The following is a 23,276-nucleotide window of genomic DNA, read 5'->3' as shown; positions in this document are numbered from 1 at the left end:
TACAACGGGTGCAAAATAGTTGCACACGCGGAATACTCAGGTTAAACTTGACGAGCCTAGCATATAACAGATATGGCCTCGGAACACTGAGACCGAAAGGTCGAGTGTGAATCATATAGTAGATATGATCAACATAATGATGTTCACCATTGAAACTACTCCATCTCACATGATGGTCGGACATGGTTTAGCTGATATGGATCACGTGATCACTTAGAGGATTAGAGGGATGTCTATCTAAGTGGGAGTTCTTAAGTAATATGATTAATTGAACTTAAAATTTATCATGAACTTAGTCCTGGTAGTATTAGCATATCTATGTTGTAGATCAATAGCTCGCGTTTAGCTCCCCTGTTTTATTTTTGATATGTTCCTAGAGAAAACTAAGTTGAAAGATGTTAGTTGCAATGATGCGGATTGGATCCGTGATCTGAGGTTTATCCTCATTGCTGCACCGAAGAATTATGTCCTTGATGCACCGCTAGGTGACAAACCTACTGCAGGAGCAGATGCAGATGTTATGAACATTTGGCTAGCTCAATATGATGACTACTTGATAGTTTAGTGCACCATGCTTAAACGGCTTAGAATCGGGACTTCAAAGACGTTTTGACATCATGGACCATATGAGATGTTCCAGGAGTTGAAGTTAATATTTCAAGCAAATATCCGAGTTGAGAGATATGAAGTCTCCAACAAGTTCTATAGCTAAAGATGGAGGAGAATAACTCAAGCATTGAGCATGTGCTCAGATTGTCTTGGTACTACAATCGCTTGAATCAAGTGGGAGTTAATCTTCCAGATAAAATAGTGATTGACATAATTCTCTAGTCACCATCACCAAGTTAGTAGAACTTCGTGATGAACTATAATATGCAAGGGATAACGGAAACGATTCCCAAGCTCTTCGTGATGCTGAAATCGACGAAGGTAGAAATCAAGAAAAATATCAAGTGTTGATGGTAGACAAGACCGCTAGTTTCAAGAAAAGGGCAAAGGGAAGAAGGGGAACTTCAAGAAGAATGGCAAGCAAGTTGATACTCAAGTGAAGAAGCCCAAGTCTGGTCCTAAGCCTGAGACTAAGTTCTTCCACTGCAAAGGGACTGGTCAGTGGAAGCGGAAGTGCCCCAAGTATTTGGCGGATAAGAAGGATGGCAAAGTAAACAAAGGTATATTTGATATACATATTATTGATGTGTATTTTACTAGTGTTCGTAGCAACCCCTTGGTATTTGATACTGGTTCAGTTGCTAAGAATAGTAACTCGAAACGGGAGTTGCAGAATGAACAAAGACTAGCTAAGGGTGAAGTGACGGTGTGTATTGGAAATGGTTCCAATATTGATATGATCATCATCTCACACTCCCTATACTTTCGGGATTAGTGTTAAACCTAAAATAAAAGTTATTTAGTGTTTGCGTTGAGCATGAATATGATTGGATCATGTTTATTGCAATATGGCTATTCATGTAAGTTAGAGAATTATTGTTGTTCTGTTTACATGAATAAAACCTTCTATGGTCATACACCCAATGAAAATGGTTTGTTGGATCTCGATCGTGGTAATACACATTTTCATAATATTGAAGCCAAAATATGCAAAGTTAATAATGATAGTGCAACTTATTTGTGGCACTGCCGTTTAGGTTATATTGGTGTAAAGCACATGAAGAAAATCTATGCTGATGGGCTTTTGGAATCACTTGATTATGAATCAGTTGATGCTTGCGAACCATGCCTCATGGGCAAGATGACGAAGACTCCGTTCTCCGAAACAATGGAGCGAGCAACAGATTTGTTGGAAATCATACATACTGATGTATGTGGTCCGATGAATATTGAGGATCGCGGCAGGTATCATTATTTTCTGATCTTCACAGATGATTTGAGCAAATATGAGTATATCTACTTGATGAAACACAAGTCTGAAACATTTGAAAAGTTCAAAGAATTTCAGAGTGAAGTGGAGAATCATTAACAAAAATAAAAGTTTCTACGATATGATCGCAGAAGTAAAATATTTGAGTTACGAGTTTGGCCTTCAGTTAAAACAATGTGAAATAGTTTCACTACTCACGTCACCTAGAAAACCACAGTTCTTACGGTGTCATCTCAACGGATTTAGATGGTGCCCTTTTTTAATGTGAATGCAGCTATCTCTAATGCATGACCCCAAAACGATAGCGGTAAATCAGTAAGAGACATCATAGACCGCAACATATCTAATAAAGTACGGTTATGACGTTCGGACACACCATTACACTGTTCCGAGCCTGGCATGCGGCTCCTGAAGCCTCGGCCTCGGGAGCCGCATGCCGCATCTCATCAGTGACCAATGCCTCTGGAGGGGCGTCACAAGCTCCCGAGGACGACGCCCCTGGATCACCGCTCAGCATGTGCTCCTCAGCACTCAGCCGGCCCTCTTCGCAGCTCGCTCCCTGGCACCATCACCTAGAGCGAGCTCGGCACCGGTGGCGAAGACGCGGACCACGATGATGGGATTCTCGCGGGGCCCCACCAAGCCAGTTGGGCGCAGCCCCCACTCGTCAAAGGAAGGCATGTTTGCGGCAAACGAGACCTTGTTCTCGCTGCGGTACAACATGCAGCTTTTCCTGGGCATCTCGTCTGGTAGAGGAACACCAGATAGAAATGTGAGCACAATTTGCCGCGCAGCAAGAGGAAACCCCTCCTCCTAAAACCTCATGCTGTCTTGCCCGCTGAGCAAGGCCCACATCGGGAGGGAATGGCGCTGAAGTGGAGCAACTCGGCGCCTGATGAACTCCCTCACCACCACGGGCGCAGTCACACCGAGGTCCTTCAACCACCGCAGCCTGGCCCAGACAGGGGCAAGGCAGGGGCTCGCGAGCCTCTGGTGACCCCAGGCAGAGTTTGGAATGGCAGACCCCACCGGAGCTTGGAGCAGAGGGTTGAGCATGACGGCATCAACCTGGAAGCCCACACACCCCGAGCTCTGTCGGGCGCCGGTGAGATGCAACGAGAAGAAGTGGCAGAGGAGCGCCACGGAGGGGGTAATGCCCACCATGGCCTCACACACAAAAGCGAAGACGGCAAGAAGGGTCACAGATTGAGGGTCGAGATGGAGCATGTTGATCTGATAGTGCTCAAGCACCGCGTTAAAGAAGGCGGAGAAGGGAGGAAGCAGGCTAGCCCAGAGGGCATCGATGAAGATCGGGATCTCGGTGACTGCCCGAGCCATGCTGGAGCAGGATGCAGGCCAGGCCGGCGTCTCTCTCGCAACAATAACATATCAAAGAACCATGGTACTCCGGATACCAAGGATGGCAACGGCAGGTCGTGTTGCAACAAGCATAAGCGCCGCATTAACAATGACAATACCGAGGATACGGCAGTCAATGCCGGATTCAAAGGCTCTAAACCCGGTCAGTGGAAAAAGTCATTCAAAAGAAGCACTCCGGGCCCGTCCAGTTTGGACCGTATACTCGACCGCTCATGTCAAATACACGGCACCCCCGATAAGCCAGCCAACCACACCAACAGGGAATGTTGGGTGTTCAAGCAGGCCGGCAAGTTAATTGCCGAAGACAAAGATAAGGGGTCACACAGCGATGACAAAGAGGAGCCCCGGCAGCCAAACACCGGAGGATAGAAGAGGTTCCCCCCACAAGTGCGGACGATGAACATGATATACATAACCCACATCCCCAAGAGGGAGCGAAAGCGTGCGCTAAGGGACGTATATGCGTTAGAGCCAGTCGCCCCAAAGTTCGACCCATGGTCCTCTTATCCGATCACCTTTGATCGCAGGGACCACCCCACTAGTATCCGTCATGGCGGATTCACCGCACTAGTCCTAGACCCAATCATTGACGGATTTCACCTCACTCGAGTCCTTATGGATGGAGGCAGCAGCCTGAACCTGCTTTACCAGGACACAGTGCGTAAACTGGGTATAGACCCCTCAAGGATCAAACCCACAAAAACGACCTTTAAAGGCGTCATACCAGGTGTAGAGGCCCATTGCACACGCTTAGTCATGCTGGAAGTGGTCTTCGGATCCCCGGATAACTTCCGAAGCGAGGAGTTAATCTTCGACATAATCCCGTTGCACAGCAGCTATCATGCACTACTCGGGCGAACCGCATTCGCAAGATTCAATGCGGTACCGCATTATGCATACCTCAAGCTCAATATGCTAAGACCTCGGGGGGTCATCACAGTTAATGGAAACATAGAGCGCTCTCTCCGCACGGAGGAGCACACCACGGCCCTTGCAGCAGAAGTGCAAAGCAGCTTCTTAGGGCAATCCACTAGTTCGGCGATTAAGGACTCGGACAACTTCAAGCGCGGCCGGAGTAATCGGCAACAAGACTATCTGGCATGTTCCGAGCTTGCATAGCAATGCGGCTCCCACCCCAGCCCCGGCCAAATGGCGAAATCAGTGCCGCGCATACATAATTACGCATTGAAAATACTGTGGGCATAGGTGGGGAGGGGGGCACGACTACGGCACGCCCCAAGATGCGGCTTAACCGCACCAGGGGCTTCACGCTTTATTATTTTTCTCTCTTACAGGACTTTAATCTCCGGAAACCCTGTTCGGCAGTATGATTGCCGAACACATGATGTAGCAACCAAGGAGGTAGAAAGCTACGTCACACCATGGAACTCCCAGGTGGATTATGATAATGAGTGAAATACTTGCTTTAATACTATTCCTCGGCTTGCCCTTGGAAGGGACATGTCAAATAGTCCTACTCTTTGCTTATTGCACTATCTGTATCACTCTGCTTTAGCGCACCTTTTTGAATAAAAAATGCATAGCATTAAGACTATTATTGCATTCTTCTTTTTTATGTACATATATATATGTTCACTCGTGACATCCAGCACTCGTACACTCTGGTACGGCTAATACGCTAGGGGCTTAAGCATACTGTACCCCTTATTATGGCGTGAGAAGTCCGAACACTTTCAACAGTGTGGCACCCCGAACTTATAGCAATATATGCATTAGCTCCGAATCATGTCTTGGGTCAATAGTTGGGTTTGCCCGGCTCCCATGTTTTGGTACCTTACATTCCGCTATATCGGCTAAGGTAGCACTGGGAGAACTACTACGATTGTGCCCCGGTTCTGCTGGGCTGAGCACCTCAGTAGAGAAAGCTAAAACTAACTGTCATGCTAAGGCGAGAGACTGGTCGCTGTTCGAGAGGTTTTTGAGTCCCTAAAGACTTATGCCGCTTAGAGCGAGGAGTCGGCTTTGTCTGGCTTAAGGCTAAGTGAGAGTGATAAAGCATTATAGTCAGATTGCCTTGTTCGTTGTGCCGAGAGCCTCCCTCGAAGGACCCAAAAATGGGAACAAGAGTGCTCGGGGTTATCCCCGAACACCCCAGCACTTGTGGCAAGGGGGCAGAAGCCGACGACTAGCCATCTCTCAGATTTGATAAAGAGCCGAATAGAAGGTAATATTTTAAATTCAAACAAGCGTTGCATAATGCATATGAACAAGTTTTCATCATACAGGATCACATGAGCAAGTTTCATTCAAATATTGCATCTTTCGCACACTCGTCCGCTACAAGACGGGCACCCTTCAGGACACCCTCATAGTACATCTCGGGGTGGCGATGCTCCTTGCCCTGCGGCGGCCCCTCCATTACCAGCTTCACATTGTCCATCTTGGCCTAGTGCACCTTCGCACGGGCGAAAGCCCGACGTGCACCTTCGATGTAGACGGACCGCTTGATGACTTCCAGCCAGGGGTAGGCATCCACGAGCCGCCTCACCAGGCCGAAGTAGCTGTTGGGGAGGGTGTTGCCAGGCCACATCTGGACTAGAAAGCCCTTCATGGCCTGTTCGGCCGCCCTGTGCAACTCGACCAGTTGCTTCAGCTGGTCGCTCAGAGGCATCGGGAGTTCGGTCTTAGTATACTGACACCAGAACATGCTTGCTTTGCATATAGAATGCCTTACCCGCCGCTATCTTCTTCATCGCATCAATCTCCTGGAGGGCCTTTTGGGATTCGGCCTTGGCACTCTTGGCACTCTCAAGGGCTGCGGCAAGCTCGGACTCTCGCATCTTCTAGTCAAGCTCCAACGCCTCGTGCTTCATCATGAGAGCGTGGAGCTCTTGCTACACCTCGCCCACCCATGCCGCCTGTTTTTCCCGCTCGGTGCGCTCCTGGGCCACTTTGTTTTTGGCCTCGGATAGCGCTTGCTTCAGGGTTGCCACTTCGGTCGTGGCCCTTGGCAAATCAAAGATGATCATGTCATTTTGCAATCGCATCATTTATATATATATATATATACATTTATAGACTAGGTATTACTTACCTTTGTTCCTCTCGAGCTACCTCTTGGCAAGGCCGAGCTCTTTCTTGGACCCTTTGAGATCCTGCTTCAGTACGGTGACATCTGCAGTCAATGCGGCAGAGGCCAGCAGCGAAGCCTGCATACGCATATAGACACACTTATATTAGACTCCTGCGGATATGAGTTGATCCTCTATTCGGCTTTTCTTTTTGAACACCAAACAGAGCATCAGGGGCTACGGTCTATGCGGTAATATTTTTCCTATATTTCAAATACTTACCTCAAAGCCTGTTAGAAGGCTGACACAGGCTTCAGTCAGTCCGCTCCTCGTGGACTGAACCTTCTGGATCACCGCACTCATAATAGTGCGGTGCTCTTCGTCAATGGAAGCGTTGTGAAGCGCTCCCAGCAGATTGTCCGGCGCCTCTGGATGGACAGAGGTCACCGGCACAGGCGTCTTGCCCCTTTTAGAAGGAGGCCGCCTACCCGAGTCCGGAACAACTGGAGGTTCCAGCGCGGTGTTCGGCTGAGGGCCGAACTCAGAGCCCTCAGGATCCTTGCTCCCTCTGCTCCCGGAGTCCGAAAGGTCGCCTTGAGGCGCCTCCGGGACTGCCTCCCCTCGACCCGGCGCCTCTTGAGAGAATACCTCGGTGTTGTCTGTAGGACAAGGGGAGCTGGCGGTCGGAAGTGGATCGCTATCCATATCCGACGAGCCTAGGGAGCCGTCCGACAAGGATACGTTGATACGGGCTCGGGGCGGTCTGCATGATCATAATTCGGCATTAGGAGAAGTAGTGCGACAAAGGTATTCTATGAGTTACTTTGGCATCCGAATATTTACGACTTCGCCAGGGGCTTGGCCCTGAGCAGCCACTCGTCTTCGCCTTTGGCGGCGGTGGTGGAGTAGTCTGGAAGGAGAGTCCTTCCCTTCTTGGACCCTTCGGCCCCCCGGTCGGGGAGGCCTTCCTTTTCTTGTCTCCCCTGACTGGAGGGGGAGCATCTTCATCTTCCTCCTCGTCTTCGGGGGAGGAGTGCGTCACGGAGTTATCGGACGATGAGTCCGACACCACCTGGCACCGGGAACTCTTTCGGGTTCCTTTGGCCTTCTTGGTCTTCTCCGGCACCTTATAAGGAGCCGGAGTCAGCATCTCCGTCAGGAGATCATCCGCGGTGTCTTCGGGCAGGGGGCCGGACAGTCGATCTGTTCCGATGCCTTCACCCAGTCCTGTCAAAGGCATGGTAACTCAGACCCCGCGCATGGTTATACCATGGGAAGTAAAAATCCCACCAGATGTATAGAACCTACCGGATTCGCAGGGCGCTTCGCGCTTAGCCCATGGTCCTCGTTAAGAGAGGGAGCGACCTCGGCGCCCTTGAGCAACACCCTCCAGACGTCTTCATGCGTCGTGTCAAAGAGCTCGCTCAGAGTCTGTTGCTGGGCCGGGTTGAACTCCCATAAGTTGAAATCCCGTTGTTCACATGGGAGGATCCGGCGGAAGAGCATGACCTGGACTATGTTGACAAGCTTGAGTTTTTTGCTTGTCATGTTCCGGATACATTTCTGGAGTCCTTCTAGCTCTACCGAGAAACCCCAGGACAGGCGCTTCTCCTTCTAGGAAGTGAGCCGCGTGGGGAATCCGGATCGAAGGGCATAGCAATCAGGACCCCACCCCAGCCCCGGCCAAATGGCGAAATCAGTGCCGCGCGTACATAATTACACATTGAAAATACAGTGGGCATAGGTGGGGAGGGGGGCACGACTACGACACGCCCCAAGATGCGGCTTAACCGCACCAGGGGCTTCACACTTTATTATTTTTCTCTCTTTCAGGACTTTAATCTCCGGAAACCTTGTTCGGCAGTATGATTGCCGAACACATGGTGCAGCAACCAAGGAGGTAGAAAGCTACGTCACACCACGAAATTCCCAGGTGGATTATGATAATGAGTGAAATACTTGCTTTAATACTATTCCTCAGCTTGCCCTTGGAAGGGACATGTCAAATAGTCCTACTCTTTGCTTATTGCACTATCTATATCACTCTGCTTTAGCGCACCTTTTTGAATAAAAAATGCATAGCATTAAGACTACTATTGCATTCTTCTTTTTTATATACATATATATGTTCACCGTGACATCCAGCACCCGTACACTCTGGTACGGCTAATACGCTAGGGGCTTAAGCATATTGTACCCCTTATTATGGCGTGAGAAGTCCAAACACTTTCAACAGTGCGGCACCCCAAACTTATAGCAATATATGCATTAGCTTCGAATCATGTCTTGGGTCAATAGTTGGGTTTGCCCGGCTCCCATGTTTTGGTACCTTACGTTCCGCTATACCGGCTAAGCTAGCACTGGGAGAACTACTGCGATTGTGCCCCGGTTCTGCTGGGCTGAGCACCTCAGCAGAGAAAGCTAAAACTAACTATCATGCTAAGGCGAGAGACTGGTCGCTGTTCGAGAGGTTTTCGAGTCCCTAAAGACTTATGCCGCTTAGAGCAAGGAGTCGGCTTTGTCTGGCTTAAGGCGTGTATAGCGCCCCGAATTCGGCCTTCCGAATACTAGGGGCTTCGCCAAAATTTAAAATTATAGAATTCTATGGCTAAGTGAGAGTGATAAAGCAATATAGTCTGATTGCCTTGTTCGTTGTGCTGAGCACCTCCCTCAAAGCATCTTTTGCACACTCGTCCGCTACAAGACATGCACCCTTGAGGACACCCTCATAGTACATCTCGGGGTGGCGATGCTCCTTGCACTGGGCGGCCCCTCCATTACCAGCTTCACAGCGTCCATCTTGGCCCAGTGCACCTTCGCACAGGCGAAAGCCCGACGTGCACCTTCGATGCAGACAGACCGCTTAATGACTTCCAGCCAGGGGCAGGCATCCACGAGCCGCCTCACCAGGCCGAAGTAGCTGTTGGGGAGGGTGTCGCCAGGCCACATCCGGACTATAAAGCCCTTCATGGCCTGTTCGGCCGCCCTGTGCAAGTCGACCAGTTGCTTCAGCTGGTCGCTTAGAGGCATCGGGAGTTCGGTCTCAGTATACTGATACCAGAACAGCTTCTCCGTTGAGCTTCCCTCCTCGGCCTGGTAAAACTGTGCGGCATCCAACACGCTGCGGGGAAAATCTGCGAACGCTCCTGGAGAGCTCTGGATTCGGGTAAGTAACAAGTAATTTACTTTCACATGTTTGCTTTGCATATAGAATGCCCTACCCGCCGCTATCTTCTTCATCGCATCAATCTCCTGGAGGGCCTTTTGGGATTCGGCCTTGGCACTCTTGGCACTCTCAAGGGCTGCGGCAAGCTCGGACTCTCGCATCTTCAAGTCAAGCTCCAACGCCTCGTGCTTCACCACGAGAGCGTGGAGCTCTTGCTACACCTTGCCCACCCATGCCGCCTGTTTTTCCCGCTCGGTGCGCTCCTGGGCCCTTTGTTTTTGGCCTCGGATAGCGCTTGCTCCAGGGTTGCCACTTCGGTCGTGGCCCTTGGCAAATCAAAGATGATCATGTCATTTTGCAATCGCATAATTTATATATATATATATATATACATTTATAGACTAGGTATTACTTACCTTTGTTCTCCTCGAGCTGCCACTTGGCAAGGCCGAGCTCTTTCTTGGACCCTTTGAGGTCCTGCTTCAGTACGGTGACATCCGCAGTCAGTGCGGCGGAGGCCAGCAGCGAAGCCTACATACGCATATAGACACACTTATATTGGACTCCTTCGGATATCAGTTGATCCTCTATTCGGCTTTTCTTTTTGAACACCAAACAGAGCATTAGGGGCTACGGTCTATGCGGTAATATTTTGTTCTATATTTCAAATACTTACCTCAAAGCCTGTTAGAAGGCTGGCACAGGCTTCAGTCAGTCCGCTCCTGGCGGACTGAACCTTCTGGATCACCGCACTCATAATAGTGTGGTGCTCTTCGTCAATGGAAGCACTGTGAAGCGCTGCCAGCAGATTGTCCGGTGCCTCTCGATGGACAGAGGTCACCGGCACAGGCGTCTTGCCCCTTTTAGAAGGAGGCCGCCTACCCAAGTCCGGAACCACTGGAGGTTCCGGCGCGGTGTTCAGCTAAGGGCCAAACTCAGAGCCCTCGGGATCCTTGCTCCCTCTGCTCCCGGAGTCCGGAAGGTCGCCTTGAGGCGCCTCCGGGACTGCCTCCCCTCGACCCGACGCCTCTTGAGAGAATACCTCGGCATTGTCTATAGGACAAGGAGAGGTGGCGGTCGGAAGTGGATCGCTATCCATATCCGACGAGCCTAGGGAGCCGTCCGACGAGGATACGTCGATACGGGCTCGGGGCGGTCTGCATGATCATAAGTCGGCATTAGGAGAAGCAGTGCGACAAAGGTATGCTATGAGTTACTTTGGCATCCGAATATTTACGACTTCGCTAGGGGCTTGGCCCTGAGCAGCCACTCATCTTCGCCTTTGGCGGCGGTGGTGGAGTAGTCCGGAAGGAGAGTCCTTCCCTTCTTGGACCCTTCACCCCCCGGTCAGGGAGGCCTTCCTTTTCTTGTCTCCCCCGACTGGAGGGGGAGCATCTTCATCTTCCTCCTCGTCTTCAGGGGAGGAGTGCGACACCACCTGGCGCCGGGAACTCTTTCAGGTTCCTTTGGCCTTCTTGGTCTTCTCCGGCACCTTATAAGGAGCCGGAGTTAGCATCTCCATCAGGAGATCGTTCGCGGTGTCTTCGGGCAGGGGGCCGGACAGTCGATCTGTTCCGATGCCTTCACCCGGTCCTGTCAAAGGCATGCGAACTCAGACCCCGCGCATGGTTATACCATGGGAAGTAAAATCCCACCAGATGTATAGAACCTACCGGATTCGCAGGGCGCTTCGCGCTTAGCCCACGGTCCTCGTTAAGAGAGGGAGGGTCCTCAGCGCCCTTGAACAACACCCTCCAGATGTCTTCATGCGTCGTGTCTAAGAGCTCGCTCAGAGTCTGTTGCTGGGCCGGGTCGAACTCCCATAAGTTGAAATCCCATTGTTGACACGGGAGGATCCGGCGGAACAGCATGACCTGGACTATGTTGACAAGCTTGAGTTTTTTGCTTGTCATGTTCCGGATACATTTCTGGAGTCCTTATAGCTCTACCGAGGAACCCCAGGACAGGCCCTTCTCCTTCCAGGAAGTGAGCCGCGTGGGGAATCCGGACCAAAACTCGGGGCCGCCACCCAGTTGGTGTCGCGCGACTCGGTGATGTAGAACCATGCCGATTGCCACCCCTTTATGGTCTCCACGAAGGATCCGTGAAGCCATATAACATTGGGCATCTTGCCCACCATGGCTCCGCCGCATTCCGCTTGTTGGCCTCCCACCACCTTTGGCTTGATATTGAAAGTTTTTAGCCACAGGCCGAAGTGGGCTCGGATGCGGAGGAAAGCCTCACACACGATGATGAACACCGAAATGTTGAGGATGAAGTTCGGGGCCAGATCATGAAAGTCCAGCCCGTAGTAGAACATAAGACCACGGAAGAATGGATGGAGGGGAAACCCCAGTCTGCGAAGGAAGTGGTGAAGGAAGACTACCCTCTCGTGAGGTTCCGGGGTAGGGACGATCTGCCCCGCCGCGGGCAGCCGATGCGCGATATTCGTGGACAAGTATCCGACTCCTCGCAGCTTTTTGATGTGTCCCTCCGGGACGGAGGAAGCCATCCACTTGCCTCCCGCTCCGGACATGTTTGGAGAAGGTTGAGGAGAAGGATGAGGACTTGGGCGTTGGAGCTCGAGTGCGCGAGAATGGATGAGCAAGGAGGAAGAAGGCATGATTAGAAAAAGGTAAAACTTTATCCCTTTATAAGGGCGGACGAAACTATGCGCCTCCACTAGCCTGGTAAAACTCGCTTATCCCCCAAGCGCCGTAATTGATGGTGCGGTTGGGTTACCCACGCCCGTATTGATGAGAATCCCGTAATAAGGGGAACACGATCTCTGCTTTGACAAGACGTGTTAAGAAACCACCTCGCGTTATGTGCCGGGCTGGTTAAAGAAAAATGGTTCTAATAATCGCCGAGCCATGGCATGATGTCGTGTTGCCAAAATGTGTCAGTAGATTAGATTTGTGGAAATATTATTATCTCTATGATGGTATGTGGAACTTATTTTGCAGGGTCGGACACAATCCTTTCATTCAAACTCTTCTGTGGTATATCCGGAGGAGGAACCCGCCTTGCAATGCCGAAGACAACACTGGGTGCCGGACTCATCATCATTGAAGCCTGGTTTAGGGGCTACTGAGGGAGTCCGGGATTAGGGGGTCTCCGGACAGCCGGACTCTATCCTTTGGCCGGACTGTTGGACTATGAAGATACAAGATTGAAGACTTCGTCTCGTGTCCGGATGGGACTCTACTTGGCATGGAAGGCAAGCTAGGCAGTACGGATATGGATATCTCCTCCTTTGTAACTGACCTTGTGTAACCCTAACCCCCTTCGGTGTCTATATAAATCGGAGGGTTTTAGTCCGTAGGACAACATACAATCATACCATAGGCTAGCTTCTAGGGTTTAGCCTCTCCGATCTCGTGGTTGATCAACTCTTGTAATACCCATATCATCAAGAATAAATCAAGCAGGACGTAGGGTTTTACCTCTATCAAGAGGGCCCGAACCTGGGTAAAACATCGTGTCCCCTGCCTCCTGTTACCATCCGCCTTAGACGCACAGTTCGGGACCCCCTACCCAAGATCCGCCGGTTTTGACACCGACACCAGGTGTCTTCTAGTTAGTCGCTGTTGTTGCCGTGTCATTCGTTTGCGTGTTGCATCTTGCCATGTCATCATGTGCATTGCATCATCATGTTTTAAAAAACTTGCATCCGTCTGGTTTCCCCAGTTTCGTCCGTCGTCCGTTCTGAGCCCAGACACACTTGCACACGCCCACGTCTGAAATATTATTTTATAAGTGGCCGGAAAATGTTCTCGGAATGGGTTGAAAGTTGGCATGCGGTGTTGTTATGTTATGAGTAGGTCGCCTGCCAAGTTTCATCACATTTAGAGTTTGTTTGTTTCCCCAACGGATAGCTATAGCGGCAATATAGCCGGTCTTTTCGTCGGAAGTTTTCGGTCTCCGAAAACTGTTGCGGGTCTCTCTCTCTCTCTTCTCTCCCACAGCCCTCGGGCTTCTACACAGTCACAACCAACCCCTGCTGAGCCCCCCTTGCATCAGTGCATCGAACCCCTCGCGCGCGCATCCGAAAGTTGTCCCGGACCCGACCCGGGCAGTCGTCACCATTGGATTTGGATCATCCCCAAACATCTATAAACCATTTCCGTTTTGTTAATTGGGATCCCTAACCTGTTTTTTCGAGACTGCCCGATTTTGATCGAAGGGTCCAAACCTAATCTTATTGTCCCTATATAGACCAACCCCTGCCCAAATCAGACAAATCCCTAATTTCTAGGGATCCTCAGTCCGCCGCTGCCACTCTCTACCATCTCCCTCGGGATCCCTTCCGATCTATTCCACCTCGTCTTCTGCAGCCAACCAACCAGCACCGCTCGCCGATTTTCCTCGTGCCCGAGGCCTCCAAGTCACTCCTCGCCGACACTAGCAGTCGCTGTCAAGCTCCTGCAGGGCACCGCCGTGCCAGCCCGCCCCGTCTGGCAAGCTCTGGTGCCGCCACCCACCGGACCCGGCCGCCTCACCTCTGATTCTTCCGTCCTCGGCGAGATCCGCCGCGTCCCCGTCGGGGTTGACCTCCAGCGCTGCCAAGCCAAGGCCTCGTCGTCCCACTGCTCGCTCGAGCGCCAACTGGAACGCCTCCCTTCAATCCTAGCTACCCCGGCGACCCTGCGTCCCTGACGAAGCCCGCGCAAAGTCCTCACAAGCCGCCGCCCGGAGCAGGCTTGCCTCTGCTCCTCCGCTGCCTAGCGTCGCCCTCCACCGTCAAGCACCGCCCCCGTCCGAATCCGTCGGGCCCCATCGTCCCTGACCTTCCCCGCGGTCCACCTCGCCTCGCCGTTCCATTCGTCAAGTCCAACCGCAACCTCCTCTGTTCGCCGCCCCCTTCAGGTCACTGCGCCGGCGTGCCAAGTTCATGCCGGAGCTCTGTCCACCACCGTTGCCTGGAACCGAGGCTGCACGACTCAATCCTCCAGTTCCTCTGGTTTCCCGCCGACCCTGTCGCCAAGGCCCCCTGCCAGCGTCTTCTCCATCGCCATGGCCTTCTGCCGTTTCACTTCTTCAGAACAGAGAGCAGCAGCGGCTCGCTCATCCCGAGCGGTGACCGCACATCCAGCGCCAGCAGGCCCAGTCCCCTCCACTGAGCCGGGCCACAGCCCATGGGTGAGCCGCCCCCTCTCCTGTGCACCTTGGGCCCAGCAGTTTTGGCCCGCTTCTGTTTTTTTCCTTTCAGCGATTTTTCCTTTTTATCTAGAGAATAACAGAATTACAGAAAACCCCCTAGCTTCATGCATTTAATAACTCATCATCCATGCACCAGATTAAAATGATTTATATATGAAACATGACTAGAATTTCATCTAGTTTCATAATTTGCAATTTTCATCCATGTTTAAAAAGTTTAAAATGTTGTTTGTTTAAATTTTGCCTATTGCCATGCTAAAATGCTTTATTTCATAACTAAATAACCGTAACTCGGAATTTAATAAATTTACATGTAAATGGGGTGGAAAAATGCCTAGTTTATCATGGTGTACTTACTTTGCATGTTTAACAATTCTAAAATTATGTTTAGGGCAGAACACTATCAAATCCACAAATTACATATGGGGATTTACCAGAATTGTTGTTCGTTGTTTCCGCTCTCATTTAAACTTGCCTAGATAGGTAGTTTTGTTTTGTTTCACCCCTTGCCATGCTAACAAACATTTAATGTTGTTGAGTACTTAAACGAGAGAGAACTAAATAATTGTTGTGGTGTTTCGTCAATATGCAACTCGTTGCATATTGAGCTCCACTTAACTTGTAGTTTTGCTTGTGCACTTTGCCATGCCATGCCTCATTAACCGGACATGCATCATACTTGGTTGTGCATCATGCCATGTTTATGTGATGGTTGTTTACTATGTTGTTTGCTTCTTTCCGGTGTTGCTTCTTTGGGTTCGTTCTGATAGCGTCGCGTTTGTGAGGATTCATTCAACTTCGCCCGTTCGTCTTCTTCATGGACTCGTTCTTCTTCCTCGCGGGATCTCAGGCAAGATGACCATACCCTAGAAATCACTTCTATCTTTGCTTGCTAGTTGCTCGCTCTATTGCTATGCCGCGATCCCTACCACTTGCTATATCATGCTTCCCATATTTCCATGTCAAGCCTCTAACCCACCTTGCCTAGCAAAGCATTGTTTGGCTATGTTACCGCTTTTGCTCAGCCCCTCTTATAGCGTTGCTAGTTGCAGGTGAAGCTGAAGTTTGTTCCATGTTGGAACATTGATATGTTGGGATATCACAATATTTCTTATTTTAATTAATGCATCTATATACTTGGTAAAGGGTGGAAGGCTCGGCCTTATGCTTGGTGTTTTGTTCCACTCTTGTCGCCCTAGTTTTCGTCATACCAGTGTTATGTTCCTTGATTTTGCATTCCTTACACGGTTGGTTGTTATGGGGACCCCTTGACAGTTCGCTTTGAATAAAACTCCTCCCGCAAGGCCCAACCTTGATTTTACATTTGCCTCACCTAGCCTTTTTTCCCTTGGGTTTCCGGAGCCCGAGGGTCATCTTTATTTTAACCCCCCGGGCCAGTGCTCCTCTGAGTGTTGGTCCAAAACAGAGCCACTTGCAGCGCCACCTTGGTGAAACTTGAGGGTTGGTTTTAGTTGTACGTAGTGTTGATCCGGTGTGCCCTGGGAATGAGATATGTGCAGCTCCTATCGGGATTTATCGGCACATCCGGGCGGCTTTGCTGGTATTGTTTCACCATTGTCGAAATGCCTGTAACCGGGATTCCAAGTCTGATTGGGTCTTCCTGGGAGAAGGAATATCCTTCGTTGACCGTGAGAGCTTGTGATGGGCTAAGTTGGGACACCCCTGCAGGGTTTTGAACTTTCGAAAGCCGTGCCCGCGGTTATCGGCAGATGGGAATTTGTTAATATCTAGTTGTAGAAAACCTGACACTTAGCTTAACTAAAATGAATCAACCATGTGTGTAGCCGTGATGTTCTCTTTTCCGCGGAGTCCGGGAAGTGAACACGGTTCTTGTGTTATGCTTGAACGTAAGTAGTTTCAGGATCACTTCTTAATCACTTCTAGTTCACGACCGTGCTTTGCTTCTCTTCTCGAACTTATTTGCGTATGTTAGCCACCATATATGCTAGTGCTTGCTGCAGCTCCACCTCACTACCCTTTTCCTACCCATAAGCTTAAATAGTCTTGATCTCGTGGGTGTGAGATTGCTGAGTCCTCGTGGCTCACAGATACTTCCAAACAGTTTCAGGTGCCGATGATACCAGTGCAGGTGACGCAACTCAGCTCAAGTGGGAGCTCGATGAAGTTCGTGTTTGTTCTGTCGTTTCATTTCCAGTTGATCATTAGTGGAGCCCAGTCGGGACGATCAGGGATCTCGGCATTTGGGGTTGTCTTTATTTTGGTTCCGTAGTCGGACCTTGATTGTATTCTGGATGATGTATGTTTAATCTTGTATTTGTGTGAAGTGGCGATTATAAGCCAACTCTTTATCCCATTCTTATACAGTACATGGGATGTGTAAAGATTACCCCTCTTGAGACATGCCTACTATGCGGTTATGCCTCTAAGTCGTGCTTCGACACGTGGGAGATATAGCCGCATCGTGGGTGTTACACAAGGCTCGGGAGGCGCCTCTGTGGTGGCATGCAAATCTTCGTCAAGGTCATAAATATATGAGTTCAGATGAGGACTAGAAGACGGTGACCCTCGGCAGGATCCTAGACGAGGAAATCCACAAGACCCCCGGCAAGACCCTTGCCGGGGATGATAGCGACGCCACGGCAAGACCCTTGCCGAGCCCCCATCAAGACCCTTGTCGAGGGCATCAGCAGGGCCACTGCCAGGCCCGCACCAGCCAAGACTCCGCCGCTGTTTGCATGCAGCTGCCAGCCCAACCAGCTGGACAGGCACCTGCATGGCAACATGCAGCTTCCAGGCCAAATCAGCAAGCTCCTCCATGGCGGCATGAATATCCTCATGAAGGCCCTACCACCGCGCCACCTCAACTGCCTGCCTACATGGCGCTGCACGCATCGCTGGTATGGGCGTGTGTCGAAGCGAGGCGAAGCGGCAACAGACAGGATGGGCCTTGAGGGAGTCCTAGATTAGGTGGTCCTCGGACAGCCGGACTATATACTTTGGCCGGACTGTTGGACTATGAAGATACAAGATTGAAGACTTCGTCCTGTGTCCGGATGGGACTCTCCTTTGCGTGGAAGGCAAGCTTGGCGATTCGGATATGTAGATCTCCTCCCTTGTAACCGACCGTGTGTAACCCTAGCCCCTCCGGTGTCTATATAAACCAGAGGGTTTTAGTCCGTAGGACAACAACAATCATACCATAGGCTAGCTTCTAGGGTTTAGACTCTCCAATCTCATGGTAGATCAACTCTTGTAATACTCATATCATCAAGATCAATCAAGCAGGAAGTAGGGTATTACCTCCATCGAGAGGGCCCGAACCTGGGTAAACATTGTGTCCCCCGCCTCCTGTTATCATCCACCTTAGACCCACAGTTCGGGACCCCCTACCCGAGATCCGCCGGTTTTGACACTGACATTGGCGCTTTCATTGAGAGTTCCACTGTGCCGTCACGGTAAGTCCTGATGGTTCGCCTTGTTGTCAGGGACAACATTACCTCTGGGGGAGCTCTGGCTGTAGGCCAAACTCTCCGATTAGGCGGCTTCATCGTGACCACCCCATCGGCCGTCGTGCCGACGATGACTTCTTGGGTCATCAAAAACAACCTCCACATTGGCTCAGGATTCACCGAGCAGATGGATTCAATGAAGCTCTCTTCTTTAAACGAGCTCTTGGATCGCATCGCCGCCTTGGGAGTCACTATGGACTATGATCGGATCGGGCTTAAACCCGACCAAAGGGAGATCAACTCTCCGCCGGTTACCCATCAGATAGCGGTGGTGAAGGAGCGATGCAGCAATTCTTCCTTTATTTTGAGGACAAACTATGTCCGGATTCCCGAGCTCTCCGAGCCGGATACCCGTCTACGGGAGGACATGGCCCAAGCTTCGAACCTGGAATCAAATAGTGGGCTAGTACCGTTGGGCAATGTCCCAGAGCCCGAACTACCAAGCACGGAAACTCCTTTGGGTCTCAGACCGGGCGAGGGTTTGGACTTAAATCTACCCACCCCCCCTCACATAAGTGATCTTTCCCATATTAGACAAGAGCCCCAAGAGACAATACATCACTATTGGGCCAGATTCCTGCTTGCAATAAGCAAGGCGAAGGACTGTCACGAGGAAGACGCAATTTCATTCTTTTGCAAAAGTTGCATGGACAAGGGAATCCTCAACGACATAAGTCACCGTGATATAACACAATTCGTTGACTTGGCGTCCATAGTACGGAAGTACTTTGTGATGGAAAGAACTTGGAAATCCCAAACACAATTCTGGGATCCTCCGGCTCTAACTAAACCCTCTGTCCGAACTCAAACGGTGTACTCTCGTAAGTCACCCAATCCAATTACAAAGAAGCGAAAACCCACTACAGTGCACGGAACCATATTGAAGGGATGGCTCAATGGGCCATGCAAAATTCACAGTACACCGGATACCATGCCAACTCACAGCCTTAGAGCATGTTGGATACGCTGGCAGGTGGACAAGAGCGGCGAGGACCTCCTCGTCAATAATACCGCAGAGCACCCTCCTGCAGAAAATAACAATATAGTATTGACAGTCTTCGAGACTTTCGCCTCAAACAATAGGCGCAAGCGGGCACTTCGCAGCCTTGCCGAAGTTTGCCATGTTGCAACGATAAATCCATGGAACGACACGGCCATAACCTTCAATGCCAGTGCCGCTTTGGTCCTTAGTCCAATTGTGGATGGCTTCCGGCTTACTAAAGTACTCATGGACGATGGCAGCGGATTAAACCTCATCTATGAGGAGACTCTTAGAAAAATTGAAATAGACAAGAGCCGCATTGAGCAAAGCAGCACGACCTTCAGAGGAATCTTCCCTAGTCGGGAGGCACGATGTGCGGGAAAAATCACACTAGATGTGGTATTCGGCACGCGGGAGAATTACAGGTCCGAAGAAATCACATTCCAAGTGGCCTCGTTTAGTAGCGGATACCATGCCCTTTTAGGGAGAGAGGCATTCATGGTCTTCCAAGCTATACCCCATTATGGGTACATGAAGCTCAACATGCCCGGGCCCAATGGAATCATCACTCTAGCTAGTGATCCGGACATAGCACTCTGCGTCGAAAAAAAAAACCACACTGGTTCTCGAAGTGTTATCCGAAGCCCTCGCGGCCAAAGAACTAACTGCGCTGCGCTCTACAGTGGACAGGGACGACGTGATACTCGACAAAAGACCCAAGTCCACCTCTTTTAAACCAGCGGACGAAATAGTCAAATTCCAGGTCCACCCAACGGACCCTTCAAAAACAGCATCCATCGGGGCACAGCTGAACCCCACAATAGACGCTGCACTATGGGAGTTCTTATGCGAGAATTGGGACATCTTCGCCTGGCATCCTTCAGATATGCCAGGCATCACACGTAGGCTTGCCGAGCATAGCCTAAACATTCTAAATGGATACAAGCCGGTCAAGCAAACTCTTCGGCGTTTCTCCGAACCCAAGCGACAAGCCATGGGAGAAGAAGTAGCCAAGATACTCGAGCCCGGATTCATTAGAGAAATAAAACATCCGGACTGGCTAGCAAACCTAGTGATGGTACCAAAGAAGGACAAATCCTGGCGCCGATGTGTCGATTTTATGGACCTTAACAAGGCTTGCCCCAAGGATCCCCCCCTCCCCTGCATCGATCAATTTATCGATGCTGCCGCTGGACACGACTCGTTGTGTTTCCTCGACGCATACTCCGGATACCATCAAATCAAGATGGTGGAGCCCAATCAAGCCACGACGGCATTCATTACTCCATACGGCCCCTTCTGTTTCAACACCATGCCTTTCGGGCTCAAAAACGCCGGTGCGACCTATCAACGCATGATTCAGACATGCCTAGAAGCACAAATCGGCCAAACAGTGGAGGCATACATAGATGATGTGGTAATTAAAACCAGACATGTCGAATCTTTGATAGACGACTTGACGCTCATGTTCGACAATCTCCGAGCATAAGACATTAAGCTCAATCCAGAAAAATGCGTTTTCGACGTACCCGCCAGAAAGCTCTTGGGCTTCATCATTTCTGGCTAAAATCCAAGCTCTGTCACAGTTGGCTATCCCAACAAACCTCAAGCCAATCTAGAAATTAACTGGATGCATGGCTGCCTTAAGCCGCTTTATCTCCCGATTGGGAGAAAAGGCATTACCTCTTTATCGCCTTCCTCGGCACACCGAACACTTCAAGTGGACGGACGCGACTACGGCCGGATTGGAAGAAATAAAAGCTGCCTTGCCCAGCAACCCAATCTTGGCCGCGCCAAATATCGGAAAACCAATGTTGTTATATATAGTGGCAACACACCAGGTTATAAGCGTAGTGCTCGTCATCGAACGAGAAACGGACGGACATAAGTTCCCGCTTCAAAAGCCGGTATACTACGTATCTACTGTCCTCATTCCATGCAAATATCGGTACCCACATTATCAAAAGATAGCATACGCGGTCTTCATGGCATCCCGAAAACTACGACACTACTTTTAAGAGTGTTCAATTACGGTGGCCTCCGAGGTTCCTCTCAACGACATAATAAACAACAGCGATGCCACGAGCTGGATTGCTAAATGGGATATTGAGCTCGTCCCGTTCGACATATCATACAAACCACGACGAGCTATTAAGTCACAAGTACTAGCCAATTTCGTCGCTGAACGGACAAAAGCCGAACTCCCTAAAGAATACAACGTGTACTCCAATTGGATCATGCACTTAGACGGCTCTAAAATGCTGGCGGGTCTGGGGGCAGGCGTCGTCCTGACATCCCCAACTGGAGATATAGTCCAATACGTACTCCAAATATTATACACAGACTCCAACAATGCAGCCGAATATGAGGCCCTGTTGCATGGCCTCCAGATGGCAGTCTCTATGGGCACTCAACGCCTAGAGGTGCATGGGGATTCGAACCTTCCAATATCCCAGATAAATGGAGATTTTGATGCCAAGGACCCAAAAATGGCGGCTTATCACAATGCCGTCCTCAAAATGTCAGCTCGATTCGAGGGGCTCGAATTCCACCATGTGGTCTGAGAAAACAATCAAGCGGCGGATATCCTCGCCCGAATCAGCGCTAAGCACGACCCTGTCCCACCTAATATTTTCCTGGAAAGGTTGTTTCAGCCATCCGTGGTGTGGGAAGGGGAGATCGACAACAACAGTCCGGTCTGGCCACAACACCTGCCCCCGAACACTCTGACATAATCGGAGGTTCTGCCACCGAGATAACACCTTCGGCCCATGTGATTATGGCTATCATCGCCCCGTGGACAGAACCCTTCTTGGCTTACCTAAATAGGCAAGAATTCCTAGAGGACCAAAACGAGGCACGTTGCATTGTGCGGCGGTCTAAAGCCTACAAGGTCCACGAGGGAGAGCTTTATAAGAAAAGCGCTACTAGAGTACTGCAAAGGTGCATCTCCGAGGAGGAAGGATGACAACTTTTGGAAAAAATTCATGCTGGACTCGGCGGCCATCATGCCGCAGCTCGGGCCCTTGTAAGTAAGGCCTTCCGTACAGGTTTCTACTAGCCGACAACTCGAGCAGACGCATAGGACCTCATTCAACATGGCGTTGGTTACCAGCTCTTTGCAAACCAAAGCCATATGCCATCTACCGCTCTCCAAACAATCCCCATTACTTAGCCCTTTATGGTCTGGGGGCTTGTTATGGTGGGACCCCTTAAAGGAGGAAGCCATAAGGAAAAGTACCTATTGGTCATGGTGGATAAATTCACCAAATGGATAGAGGCCAAACAGTTAAAACGGTCGAATCTGGACCAGTGATAGATTTCATATCCGAGGTTGTACACGCTATGGTGTCCAACAAAGTATCATCACCGATAACGGCTCAAACTTTACAGCCGATGAGGTAAAAACTTGGTGCAGAAAAATGGGCATTAAGCTCGATTATGCATCCATCTATCACCCTCAAACTAACGGTCAAGTCGAACGAGCAAATGGTCTTATAATGAGGGGCATTAAATCTAGACTAGTGCGGTCCTTGAAGGAATCAGATACGCACTGGGTCGAGGAACTCGACTCCGTACTATGGGGGCTGCGAACCACACCAAATCGCACTACCGGATACACACCTTTCTTTATGGTCTACGGCATAGAGGCGGTACTTCCCTGCAACATCATTCATGACTCACCTCGCATGCGCATGTACAAAGAGAAAGAAGCCAAGCTAGATCGGCAGGACAGTTTGGATGCACTGGAGGAGGTGCGTGATGTGGCAAAAGCCCGATCTGCATTCTATCAACAACAGGCTCGACGATATCAAAGCAGAGGAGTACGGGCCAAAACTTATAATGTTAGCGAACTCGTTCTACGCCTACCAGAGAAGAAAAAGGACAAGCTCAAACCCAAATGGGAAGGTCCCTTCATTATTGACAAAGTTCTATCCGGTGGAGCATACTGTCTGCGAGATGCATCCGACAATCGACTCGAGCCAAACCCATGGAACGCGGCCAGACTCTGAAGGTTCTACGCCTAGCGCCGGACTCTGTGTTCGTCTCCTTACCTCCGTTAATTATATATATATATATATATGTTATCTATATTTTTCTGTCTTTCTTCCTTTTCTTCGTGGCCTTCAAAGGTTAAACTGTGTCTTGATTGCACAATTTGTACGCGCTAAGCGCGCTCTTT

Source organism: Triticum aestivum, chromosome 5A, assembly GCF_018294505.1.
Source record: "Triticum aestivum cultivar Chinese Spring chromosome 5A, IWGSC CS RefSeq v2.1, whole genome shotgun sequence".
In the NCBI taxonomy this organism is placed as follows: domain Eukaryota; kingdom Viridiplantae; phylum Streptophyta; class Magnoliopsida; order Poales; family Poaceae; genus Triticum; species Triticum aestivum.
Note: the sequence above shows the minus strand (reverse complement) of the source record.